We start from the raw sequence: 14,394 nt of genomic DNA, 5'->3' as shown, positions 1-14,394 counted from the left end.
TCCACCCCATCCCTCCATCTCATCCTCGGCCTCCCCCTCCCTCTTCCCCCCTCCACCTCACTCACATACACTCTCTTCGTCAGTCTTTCACCCTCCATCCTCTCCACATGGCCAAACCACCTCAGTGTGTTCCTCATAACGCTTCCTATCACATCCACATCAACACCACAACGCTTCTTTATATCCTCATTCGTCAGCCTGTCTCTCCACGTGACTCCACAGGCTCCTCTTAAATAACTCATTTCCACTGCTCTCACTCTTGACTTGTGTCTTTCCAACAATGCCCAAGCTTCACTTCCGTAAGTTAGAGTTGGTATTACAATACTGTCATGTAGTAACTTTTTCACTTCCATGCTCACTTCCCTGTTTCTTATCACTGCTTTCAAAGAACCAGCAACCTTTCTTCCCTGCTGTACCCTTTCAAGCACTTCACCCTCCAAACCTCCATCCTTACTCATCACACTACCCAAGTACTTAAACATACACTCAACAACACAGTATCATCTGAAAACAACAGTACAGGGAGTTTCCAAACACTATCCTCTCTCACCAGGGCCACTCCAACATCCACTACCCTACCTTGTACCTCTTTTATTACCCCATCCATGTACAGATTGAACAACCATGGAGACATGACACATCCCTGTTTCAAACCAACTTTCAAAGAGAAAAATTCACTTAGTTCACCATCCACACGCACTGCAGCCTTCGCACCATCGTACATACTCTTCACAGCATTTAACAACTTCCCATCTACTCCATATATTCTTAACACTTTCCACAACCCTTGTCTATCCACCCTGTCATATGCTTTCTCCAAATCCATGAAAGCCGCATACAACTTCTTTCCCTTTTTTAGAAACTTTTCCACTAAAGATCTAAGAATGAATATCTGATCTACACAACCTCTTCCCTTCCTAAAGCCTCCCTGTTCTTCTCCAACTAATTTCTCTGTTCTTTCTCTAACTCTGTCTATAAGTATCCTACCATACACTTTTCCTATTATACTAAGAAAACAAATGCCCCTATGATTACAACACACTTCTTTTTCCCCTTTTCCTTTGTACAAGGGAATAATTATACCTGACTTCCAATCCTCCGAGACTCTACCTTCCTCCCAGGCCAATCTGCACATCTTCCACATCCATTCTACTACTATCTCTCCCCCATACTTCAGCATTTCACCACACACTCCATCAATTCCTGGTGCTTTCCCCGATTTAACTTTCTTCATTGCTTCCACAACTTCTATCCTACTGATTTCTTCCTGTCTTCTCACCTCCCTCCTTCTCCCAGCCATTCCCCAGCCACTTATACTCGCATTACTTCCATCCTCTACGTTCAACAATCCTTAAAGTGTTCTCTCCATCTGCTCACTTTTTCTCCTTTCTCCACTAGTAATCTACCATTTTTATCTTTCACTCCCCTGCTAACTTCACTTCCACCCTGTCTTACTCTGTTCACCTCTCTCCAGAACATTTTCTTACAGTCCCTCCACTTTACACTCAAATTCCTTCCAAATTCCTCATCCACTCTCTTCTTACTCTCTCTTTCTAATCTTTTCATCTCTCTCTTTCTTTCCACATATAACTCTCTCTTCCGCCTCTCAACTTCTTCCACGCCCCTATTTCTCATCCATTCATTGTATGTTTTCTTCTTTTGTGCCACAGCCTGTTTCACCTCTTCAATCCACCAGCTGTTCCTTGCACCCCCTCCGTCTTTTCCTTCCACACACCACATCACATGCTGCACATATTTCTTCTGTAATTATCTTACACACACCTTCCACGTCTCCCATCAGCTCCAGTTCATATTTGCCCAAACGTTCCTCCACTTCTATCTTACACTCTGCTTTTTTCTCATCCTCTTGTAACCTTTCCACTCTCCTTGCAACTACTCCTTCCTCTCGTCTTTCCCTTCTTCTATTCCTCCATCTTACTTGCATTCTAATTCTGGCCACCACCAAGCCTATGCCCAGAGTCGGACACATTAAAAAAAAAAAAAAAAAAAAAAAGTGGTGGTCAGAAAGTCCACTCCCCCAACCTCTATACACTCTTGCATCCTTTACACATCTTCGCATCATTTCATCCACACACACATAATCAATCATTGTCTCCCTTTCATTCAGTTCACCACCCACCTCTCTCATCACTCGCCATGTATACCTGTGGATCATTTTATGCCTGAAGAGAGTATTGGCTATCACCAACCCCCTCCCAGCACAAATGTCCACTAACGCACTGCCATTCTCATCTATCTCAGCAGGCACACCCCACTCACCCACTATTCCATCCACTTTCACATTCCCAATTTTACCATTCATATCACCAATCAAAAACACTCTCTCATTCCTTCCAAACTTTTCCATGCACATTTCTACATTTGTCCAGAACTCTTCTCTCACTCTTCTAGCACGATCTTGCGTTGGCGCATACACACACACAATCGCCCACATTTGTATTCCAACTTTCAACTTTACCCACACAATCCTTGACCCAGGTGATCCATACTGTCTTATGCTCCTCTTCCATCGTTTACTCACAACTATACATACTCCTTCCTTTGCCCTCTCATTCTCACCTACTCCTGCACATATACACTTGGTGATAATATATTGTTATTGCACATATGTGGGAGGAAAGGACTGATTGGACTATGTTCATTGAGAGTGCATATAAATCGGGGAATCATTGGTGAAAGGAATTAAATGACACACTTAAATCCTTTCCAAGAAATCTTATGTATCCTTGAGAAAAAAAAATCATGGGAGGGTGGGAATGGCAAAATTTAGGGAGGAAGGAGAATAACATACAAGTATAATAAACATTCAGTGATGACAGTGTTTGGTAGCGAATGTCTGTTTTAGATACTTATGAATCAGTGTGAGTAAATTTTTCAGGACTTAGCATTGAAATTCTGCCTTTTTTCTAATGAAAGGGCGACTACTTAGGATAGGATTACTGAAGTAAAGTAGTGGGTTCTGAGAAAATAGTATTTATTTTAATTTATGCATATTTCAAATATTTATAAAAACATTTTTTTTTAGGATATGTATTACAGGGATGAAACTGAAATAATGTTGTTTGAGAATTAATCTCCAGTATTCTTACATACTTTTCAATTTTAGGAGCAATAATAAACCGTTGGACATGGATATTTCATATTGTAACTATGATTTTTTTTTTAAATTCTGAAACACCTTCAGTATTGCTCTAGTAGAAACGTTTAAAATCGTGTTTATAAAGAACATCATGGAACTGATACACGATAAAGAGCGAAGCGAGCGAAGGGAACTAGCGATGTTTACACTCAGTTAAGTTTGGAAATGAGCATCCACGCCCGCCAGACCGTCACACTAGGCAGAAGCTAACAAGTTTGCTCCTATGTTAAGCAGAGTTGAAATTCCTTCTACATGAAATACATTCAATCAATCAGTTTTATATCAAGAGAGAAATTGTTATAACATGATGGCAGCCCCTCCGTCACACGCTCACAAAGCGCACTTTAGTGGTGGTTAGAGAACCCTAGTGGGCGTGACGATTCTCCACAGTTTGAGCCCCACATGACTGTTTTATTTATTTATTTATTTATTTTTTCTCTCAGGTAAATAATTCAGCAGAAGTATGCTCGTCATCTCTCCTGATGGGTAGTATAAAAAAAGGTTGCCTCTCCTCGGGCCACTACACGAAGAATAAGGTAATCCTGGATTGGGAGCTAAAATTATGTTTTAATTTTGTTTTGTTCTGTTATGTTTCGAACTTAGAAGCCCACGTGAAGAAACTTATTCTCATATGCATGATTAAAATAACTCAGAGGAATCACTAAGCGCTGATAAAACAAGGCTCGCCGCACCATAAAACTGTCATAATGGAATAAAGAAATGGGCATGGTGGGTAAAGCATTAGGAAAGATGAGTTGGAATGTTGCTGGGCGGTGGGGTACACACACACACACACACACACACACACACATCTATCTATCTATCAATCTATCTATCTATATCTATATCTATATCTATCTATCTATCTATCTATATATATATATATATATATATATAACCTCATCAGCCGTTTGTTTGTCCACTGCAGGACCGGCCTATCCCGACCGAAGTGGGGACGATACAGCCATATCTCTACCAGGTGGCTTAGGTTGTCTGGTAGACATTGTATGTTTGGTGAGAAGTGCTTGTAAGTGTACTTGTAGTGTTGGAATGGCTTTGGATGTGTGTGTAGTCTGTGAACCAAGTGTAATCGGCCCGCGCAAGCTGACTGGGTGCAAGCATACTTCATAGTATGCGACACTGGTTCAATCACAGCAACCATCTCTCTCTCTCTCTCTCTCTCTCTCTCTCTCTCTCTCTCTCTCTCTCTCTCTCTATATATATATATATATATATATATATATATATATATATATATTTATATAGAGGAGGCGGTGGCTCAATCGGTAGAGAGGTTGCTTACCGTTCTATCGGACCCAGGTTCAATTCCCCGTTGGGGTAGGGAACAGTTTTAGGATTTGAATTTCATAAAAGCAGACTTTTCCGATCTACCAGAAGACCCGCCGAGATGTCGTAAAAATACCCCCGCTAATACCAATACACCAGTACTGTATGAGACAGCCCTAACATGTATTCAATATGGACGGTGGGTGTTACCGCGGAAGTGGTGACATGTAGAGTCGTATGAAATGTAGGAGGACTACTGGGCCTTGGGAGCAGGCTGTAAAGCCTATGCCCAGAGTCGTGCACATAAAATAGAGAGAGAGAGAGAGCGACTACAGTAGGATAAAAGCATTGCGTGCTGTAAAAATTAACTTCAAAATCCTCAAAGAGTGAATGCATCGGGAGTTTAGAAAAATATCAAGAAGGGCAAAGTAATGGCTGATATGAACTGGAAATTGAAAGGGGGTTGTGGAGGGGCGCTGAGAGTAATTTGTTGTGAAAATGAGTACTCTATGATGAATGTCTGAGTGTTTATTAAAAATGTTCACCAACACCATGACCACCACCGATAACAAAAACAAGCGAAGTTCACTTTGGTCTTTTCTGCCTGGCGTCTTTAGTTTAACAGCTAAAAACATTAATTGAGAATCACTCTACCGCGCAATAAATGCTCTGGATTGATATTTCGTGATCAACAATACCAAGAAGTTTCTACTGTGCAACTTAGGATTCAACGTACTGTGCTTCCCTTAGAGAAAAGTGCTGTAGAATATGATGGAATACTCTTCACTCCCACCTTAAAATCAGTCTCCCCCCCCCCTCTCTCTCTCTCTCTCATTTACATACACAAAAGTCCCTTAAATTAATCAAGCTACAGCTCATGCATTCACAGCTCTTCTAATTAGCACATTCTCTCTCCGCTCGTGAGATTCTCCGTTTCTTTTCTTTTACCTTTCTCCTTTTGGCAAAAATATAAGTATTTTTTGCTGTATTACTCATTGTCTTCCGTCCAAATGACACTCATACTTCAACCTCACCCACCTTACCATCAGCAAAATCTTTCCCAATTTTCGTATTACGTGAGAGGCGGGCCTCCTGCCGCTTCTCCGGCCTTTCATCCTCTGCTTCTACGATTTTTTCAACATCGAAATTTTAAGTTATTCAGTATTTCCTCTTGTCTGCCTTTCATGTACAGTAATCTTATATTCTGCTTTGCCTCTCGTTCACAGCGATTTAGGTAACTTATCTTGCCTTCTGCTTGGATTCATCCCTCTTTTACTCTGTATTCTCTTTCTTTCATAATTCCCCTTCCCTCATTTTGTTATTTATTCCTGTACGCTAACGTGTCATTTGCCTCTCATCATCTATTTCACCTTAAAACTTGGTTATCGTTTCCTGTCATGTATCTACCTCACTTTGTTGTTTACGTCACACTGTATTGACTCAGTTCTGCTACGAAATGATGGAAAATGGAGATAAGTGAATGAAAACAGAATTGGACACGGTAGCCAATTATCAACATTCCAGCATCAAACACCGCCTGACATTGCATCCTTCCTCCCTCGCTGGCCATTTCCACCTACTGATCAGAGCACGGTGACTAATTGATTGGCGGTGAAGGTACGGAGGGATGGGGTTCTGGGGGAGGTCATGGAGAACCTGGTAGTCAAGAGAAAATCTCAAGTTGTAATGATATGGTCTCACGAATACAGTGTTCTGATAATTCGACACTAGGTGTTGATAACGTGCTGATATGCATTAAAAAAAAAAAAAAAACTGAAGGAAGTGCATGATGCGAAGACAACACGTACCGCTACTATAGAGGCATTAAAATAGTTATATGAATTTATATGTAACAGGATCAATACGTAACGCTAGTACAATGTGTAATGGACAGGTTCTTCAGGAAGAGATAAAGTACAGTTCTAAGTTCTTCATGAAGAGATAAAGTACGCTTCCCCTAGCCCAGACAATCAACAATCTCATGTACTACATGCCAAACACCTCTAATCAGGTGTCGGAAACGTGGCCGACACACAGACACACACGCACGTACGTACGCACACAAACGCCCACATGCTAGTTCGCCGGAAGTTTCAGCAGCAATAAATAGTCAGGAAATCAGAGGTAGGAGTCAGGAGGAAAGAGGAGGCAGAGCAAAGAAGGAAGCAGAGCAGAGAAGGAGGTTGGGAGTTTAGAGGGAGAGTAAAGCAGGATGACGGCAGCTGGCACAAACTGCCACTGACTATACACTGGTGAAGACACGCTGTCCAACTTTTTCATTCAGGTAACTGTTTTTCAACAAATTTAATCAACCCCAATCTGCCTATACATCGCCTCCACTTACGAGATGAGAGGGAATGTTAGAGAGGAAAGAGAGAGAGAGCACGATCCACAAAGAACCATCCAACGCCTCACGATATTAACAATAGCTACCACGTTAATCTCCACTTCCTGAGCTATTACTAGCTACAAGGGCAGCACCATCAACATTGGTGGCTACTGCGATTTACGATGTTCCTTACAATCTCTATCTCATTAACACCTCAGCTACGTCCATCGGCAATACAGACATACCACAACCATCCACCATCCATCATCTGGCCTTTTTTCCCCTCATTGAACAAGAGCGGGTGACCAATCTCACTCGCCCCTGAGTGGCATTATATGAACATTAACTCCCAACCGACCCTCGGATATAACCTCTGCAAACCTCACCCAGCTGTAGCGCTGTAACTTACTAAACCACCAGGCGTCATTTCATGGGAAACCGTTAGACTTGTCACTAAGTGCAGAGACACCAGCTGGCAGCACCACATCCAGTGAGTCCCCATCCCGTTTGTGAAATTCTCAAGTTCGTGAAGTAATCTGATTGGATCTGTTACACTTCATCAGCTCACATACAAGATTTTTTTTTTTATGCGACTAAGAAGGAACCAAAGGCTAGGAGCCCGCAAACAATTCCTTCCAAGAAAAAAAACAATACAAAAGTGAGCCAAATTCAAGATCTGTTATGCCTGGACACACTGCGTTTGAACTGCGTGGTGGGTGGTGGGGTGGGGGAGTGAAGGTGTCATTTGCTATATACATACTACTTCTATGCAAGCACCTAGTTCTTTCATTGACAACCATGCATGTTCTGGCACTGGCTCCTCTGTGATACTCACGTTGGAGCTGTATGTCCCTGTCAACCACTGCCTGGCTGCGAACAAGAAGCACTACAGGCACCTTACTCAGTCCTCAAGTAATGTTAGTGAGATGATGCATGGTGTTTCTGAACCCATCTCTTTTGCAAAGTATATTGTTGTCCGAAGTTCAGCTGGCCAAGATCTGCATCAGTAGAATATTTTTCAAGTACATTATGTTCTCATTTGAGCCTGTGGTGCTACTTCGAAGGTTGTACCTCAGGCTGATGGCAGTTTACTTGTAGAGGTTTCTAATGCCAGCAAGAGCGAGCGCCACAGGCCATTACAGTATTGGTAGTCTCCCTGTGTCGTGCTGTCCTCCCGGTTTTCACGGTCAGTCTCATGGAACTGTTTATGTGAAGGAACTTCTCGGCTATACTGTAAAACTCCTTCAGCAGGAACTAGCTGATCAGGGTGTTGTGAAGAGGAGGTTTATCCAAAGGAAGGTTAATAGTACCTTGTCTGCAACACCTACCCTCATTCACATTTGATTTGGTCTGTTTATCTGATGCTTTGGCTACTGCATGGTATCCCTACAAAGTGAAGCAGCATTTATCTCTACCCAACAGAAGGTTAATAGCCTTATCTGCAACACCTACCCTCATTCACATTTGATTTGGTCTGTTTGTCTGATGCTTTGGCCACTGCATAGTATCGCTACAAAGTGAAGCAGTATTTATCTCTACCCAAACGTTATTGCCATTGACAGCATTTTGTTCATGTTAGTTGCATGTGCAGGTGCCTTGCTAGTGGCCTGCTAGAATCTGTGATAACTGTGGGGATATCCATGAAGATGTTCCTTCCCCCCCTCCTGTAATCACTGTGGTGAGTCCCATCTTGCTTCCTCTAAGGCCTGTGACAGATACAGACCTGAGATAGAGGTCCTCTCCCTTCATGCCAGATGGGGTTATGTCCATGCTTTCCAGCAAGGAGTTACATATGTATCATTCTTGTCAAAGCTGCATCCTCCAGCAGTTAAAGCTGCAGTGTCATCACAGTCCTCCCCAGTGTCCAGTGTTGCTACAGCTTCCTTGGTTGCTGAATGTGCTGCTCCCTCCTCTTCTGCAGGCTCGGCTCTACTGTTGTAGCTGGAACTGCTCATGAATCATCATGACCATCATGTTAAAGTGTTCTCCAGGGCTTCAGCCAACTTCTGCATGTCATGCAAAGCCGGGTGATGTCGTACCAGGGCTGGTGTCCAAGTATACCCAGTGTCGCTGGTTGCACATTCCTCCCTGTACCTGGACCAACTCTGCTGCTCAAATTGGATCCTTTATTGCACCCAAGAGTGGTAGGGGGTCTTTTGAGTCACTTTCCGCGGAAGATTCGCCAAGTGAACTCCTACCAGGACAACCTATCGGGGAGAGATTAACACTGAAGCTTCTGAGGTTTCTCTACCACGGATGTGGTGGAAGTTTCTGGTAGTGGGGCTGCAACAACATCTACCAAGACTGGTGCCCAGTCTAGTGCCTCCAGCTCCAATAGCCATTCTAGTATGTTCTGATAAAAGAAGCCATACCATTAAACAACCAGTGTGGCCTCCATCTAACGTTCCTCATCCAGGTGGTCAAGTGTCTCTCCCAGTAAGGGGTTAAAGTAACCAGCTATGCCTGATCCCCTAAATGTTGCTCTGTAGTGGAACTGTAGAGGTGTTAGAGCCAATTGGGAGGAGCTTCAACTGTCCGAGTTTCATCCCGTCTGTGTTTGCTTTCAGGAAATCATCGTCAGAGACAGGCTTTTTCCTGCTCCTAAAGAATATACAGGTTTCTGCTCACCATCTCTTGTGGACTGTGGCTGTTGAGGTGGCTGTTGCTATTATGTGCTGTTCAGATACTCTATCTATCTATCTATCACCAGACGCCTCAATCCCGTTCGGGGTGGCCACAAACAAATCGCCTCCACGTCTCCCTCTCCCCTGCCATTTTACTGCCCTGCTCCCAACTCACACACCCCCTCTCTCATATACCTCTCCACCCCATCCCTCCATCTTATCCTCGGCCTCCCCCTTCCACTCCCCCCCCCTCCACCTCACATACATACATTCTCTTCGTCAGTCTTTCACTCTCCATCCTCTCCACGTGGCCAAACCACCTCAGTGTATTCCTCCTAACGCTTCCTATCACATCCACATCCACACCACAACGCTCCTTTATATCCTCATTTGTCAGCCTGCCTCTCCATGTGACTCCACAGGCTCCTCTTAAATAACTCATTTCCACTGCTCTCACTCTTGACTTGTGTCCTTCCAACAACGTCCAAGCTTCACTTCCATTCGTTAGAGTTGGTATCACAATACTGTCACGTAGTAACTTTTCACTTCCATGCCCACTTCCCTGGTTCTTATCACTGTTTTCAAGGAACCAGCAACCTTTCTTCCCTGCTGTACCCTTTCAAGCACTTCACCCTCCAAACCTTCATCCTTACTCATTACACTACCCAAGTACTTAAACGTACTCACATTTTCCAATTCCTCACCATCCGGCCTCACTGTACATTCACTGACTTCACCTTTCTCAAAGACCATCACTTGCTTCCCTACATTCACCTTTAGAGTCCGTTTCTTACACGCTCTCCCAAACTCATCCATCAAGCCTTGCAGCTCCCCTTCGTCTTCACTCAACAACACAGTATCATCTGCATACAACAGTACAGGGAGTTTCCAAACACTACCCTCTCTCACCAGGGCCACTCCAACATCCACTACCCTACCTTGTACCTCTTTTATTACCCCATCCATGTACAGATTGAACAACCATGGAGACATGACACATCCCTGTTTCAACCCAACTTTCAAAGAGAAAAATTCACTCAGTTCACCATCCACACGCACTGCAGCCTTCGCACCATCATACATATTCTTCACAGCATTCAACAACTTTCCATCTACTCCATAATTATATTCTTAATACTTTCCACAATCCTGGTCTATCCATCCTGTCATATGCTTTCTCCAAATCCATGAAAGCCGCATACAATTTTTTTCCCTTCTCTAGAAACTTTTCCACTAAAGATCTAAGAATGAATATCTGATCTACACAACCTCTTCCCTTCCTAAAGCCTCCATGTTCGTCTCCAACTAATTCCTCTGTTCTTTCTCAAACTCTGTCAGTAAGTATCCTACCATACACTTTTCCTATTATACTAAGAAGACAAATGCCCCTATGATTACCACACACTTCATTTTCCCTTTTTCCTTTGTCTATCTATCTATCTATAGCCGGACGCCCTAATCTCGCAAAGGGTGGCCGCAGACAAAACGCCTCCAAGTCGCTCTGTCACCCACCATTTGACTACCTTCCCCCCAAATCACCCCCCCTCCCTCATATACCTCTCAACTCCATCCCTCCACCTCATCCTCGGTCTACCCCTCCCTCTCCCTCCCTCCACCTCACCTACATACACCCTCTTAGTCAGTCTTTCATTCTCCATTCTCTCCACATGTCCAAACCACCTCAGTGTATTTCTCCTAATCTTCTCAACCACATCCACATCCACCCCACAAAGTTTCTTCACTTCTTCATTCGTCAACCTGTCCCTCCATGTCACTCCACATGCTCCTCTCAAGTAACTCAATTCCACTGCTCTCACTTTTGACTTGTTCCCATCTTGCAAGGTCCACGCCTCGCTTCCATACGTCAGGGTAGGGATCACAATACTATCATGCAGTGACTTCTTAACTTCCATACTCACCTCCCTATTTCTCATCACTGCTTTCAGTGTACCAACAACCTTCCTTCCCTGCTGTACCATTTCACGCACTTCATCCCCCAAAGTTCCATCCTTACTCATCACACTACCCAAGCACTTGAATGCACTCACACTCACCATATCCTCACCATCCAACCTCACTGTACATTCTGTGACTTCATTCCTCTCAAACACCATAATTTTACTTCTGTTTACATTAACTTTCAGCGTCCTCCTCCTACACAGTCCCAAATTCATTCACCAAACCTTGCAACTCCCATTCATCTTCACTCAACAATACTGTATCACCAGCAAACAGCAACACCGGAATCTTCCAAAGCCCACCCTCATTCATTAGAGCCACCCCCACATCCACTGCCCTACCCTGCACATCCTTTACAATCCCATCCATGTATATATTAAACAGCCATGGAGACATCACACAACCCTGTTTCACTCTCACATTGAGATCAAAGAACTCACCCAGTTCACCATCCACTCACACCGTAGCCCTAGCTCCTTCGTACATACTCTTCACAGCATTCAACAATTTCCCATCCACTCCATATATTCTTAATACCTTCCACATACCTTGCCTATCTATTCATAAGCTTTCTCCAAGTCCATGAAGGCAGCATACACTTTCTTTCCCTTCTTTAAATACTTCTCCACTAAACATCTTAGAACAAATATCTGATTTACACACCCTTTGTACAAGGGAATAATTCTATCCACTTCTTTTTATGTCCAGTCCTTCCTACAGGTTGTGGCTGTTCATTTACACCTGGAGAGAAATTACACATTCTGTAGCCTTTGTTTACTCCCTTCTTTACCTGTCTTACTGTATGTGCCGACCTTGATCGCCTTGTTCGTCAACTTCTTAGGGCATTTGTTCTAAATGACCTTAATGGGTGTCATGTTTTGTGGGATGGTATTCCATGTAACTCCCGCGGTGAGTTCCAGGCATCTTTGATTGAGGATTTAGACCTGGTTCTTCTGAGTACTAGGCTGGCACCCCAGTGCACTTCCATGCACAAAATGGCACTGTATCTGTTGTTGATATTTCATTGGTCATCCTTGATTGTACATTGGGCTTTTCGTGTGGGACTTTGCCTGACTTTTACGTTAGTGATCGTTACTCAGAGCATGCAGCTTTGTATCGGTGCAGCATGTCCCTCGCTGGTGTTCAGGTAAGGCTGACTGGGCAGAGTTTGCAGAAGATTGTAGTCTTGATGGTACGCTTCCTGACTTTTTGAGTATTGATGATGAAGTACAGTATTTCACATCTACTGTATAACAGGCTGGTGTTTCCTTTATTCCTCAAACATCTGCAAAGTTTTGCAGGTGATCTGTGCCTTGGTGGAGTGAGGAGTGTACTTTGCTTAAGAGTGCCTACAAAGCTGATAGTAGAAGATGCAGCAAAAATAAAGCTCTTGCTTTCTAAAAATTAGATTAAAGAAAGCTCATGCCCGTGTATCAATGGGTTTTGAAAAACTCTAATTGCACTATGTGGAGAACCCGTGTCGTCCTTGCCTCATCCATTCCTTTTCCACTGGTCTGGAAGGTGAGGAAAATAACATGCAAGTATTTACCTTGTCTCATGGTAATTAAAATTCTGGGATCTTCTGTATGGAATGCCTCTGAGGTCGCTTCAGCCTTGGCAGAGCACTTTCATGTTTCTCAATCAAATCCCACCAAGCCATTTAGCTGTCTTTGGCATCAGCAGGAAATGTTAGGTATATCCTTTCTCTCTAGTGGAGGAGAATCTTATAATGCATTTTTTACCCTCCGTGAACTGCGTGCTGCTTTCAGTCAGTCCAGTGACTCTGCTCCTGGATATTCCTTATGCTGGTTGCTCTTTGCCTTACAATTCCCTATTGTTTTTACTGGATCTTTACAATCGAGTATGGGATGAAGATGTAGTTTCCACGACTTGGAGGATGGCTATAGTCCTCCCGTTTCCTAAGCCTGGTAAGGATCATTGTATTACATCTAATCATCATGCAGTTTTTTGACATCATGTGTGTGCAAACTTTGAGAAAATGGTTAGCATCAGGCTCATTTGGTATCTAGAGAAATATCGATTCTTGTTTCCTTCACAAAGTGGGTTTCACAGGATGAGGTGTATGTTTGTCAGCCTCATCTGGCTTGAATCAGCATTCTGTGAAGCTTTTGGTTCTTGACAACATTTTGTGGCTGTGTTTTCTGAACAGGTAAAGGCATACTGAGTGAGCAGCACAGTTTTGGGCTGAGGGGTCGCATGCCATTGTTACTTAGGATCTTCTTATCTAACTGAAGGTTTCAGGTCCGTGTGGGCTCATCCCTCCGTTCCCCTTGGGTTCAGTAAGAGGGTGTTCCACAGGGAAGTGTGCTAAGCATAACCTTGTTTGCTTTAGCCATCAATGGCATGGTTGATTCCTTACCAGAAAGAGTGTCTTCTTCCATTTACATAGATGACTTGGCCACTTTCTTTGCTAGTTCACGGATGACTGATGTTAAGAGACGAATGCAGTTGACGTTTGACAGGGTCGCCAGTTGGGAGGACTGGAGAGGTTTTCGTTTTTGTCTATGAAAACTGTAGTGTGCATTTTAATCAGAACAGGGCAGTCCACCCATGCCTTTACTTACTTCTGAGTGGGTGCAGTTTCCACTGCATGGAGGAGATGAAGTTCCTTGGTTTGACATTTGACCACAGGTTGACTCAAGTTCTGCATTTATAGTTTTTACGAATATCCTGTATGCAGGCTATGAATTTGTGAAGGATGTTGTCTCACAGTTAGTGGGGTGCAAACAGCAAGATGGTCCTGCACCTGTATCACGCCTTGGTGGAATGTAAGCTTGCCTATGATTGTGAATTGCAGTCAGCAGCTACTGTATCGCGGCCCAGTGTTCTCAATCGGCGGCTTGTGCTTGTTGCTGGAGACAGTGGAATGCTGTCACTAACTGTAAAAAAAAGGACTTTTTTCAGAGGGTAATTCTATTGAGGACTCTCCCCTCGATGCCTAGGTATTTAGAGGATGCTGTTGCCTGGCTTCACATTGGGCACTCACGGCTTACACGTGGGTCCCTGACGTGTGA

The sequence above is a fragment of the Coenobita brevimanus genome, chromosome 88 (genome assembly GCF_032717465.1).
Source record: "Coenobita brevimanus isolate Jiangsu-jjx chromosome 88, ASM3271746v2, whole genome shotgun sequence".
In the NCBI taxonomy this organism is placed as follows: Eukaryota; Metazoa; Arthropoda; class Malacostraca; order Decapoda; family Coenobitidae; genus Coenobita; species Coenobita brevimanus.
The sequence above is the reverse complement of the archived record's forward strand: the minus strand, read 5'-3'. Positions refer to the sequence as shown.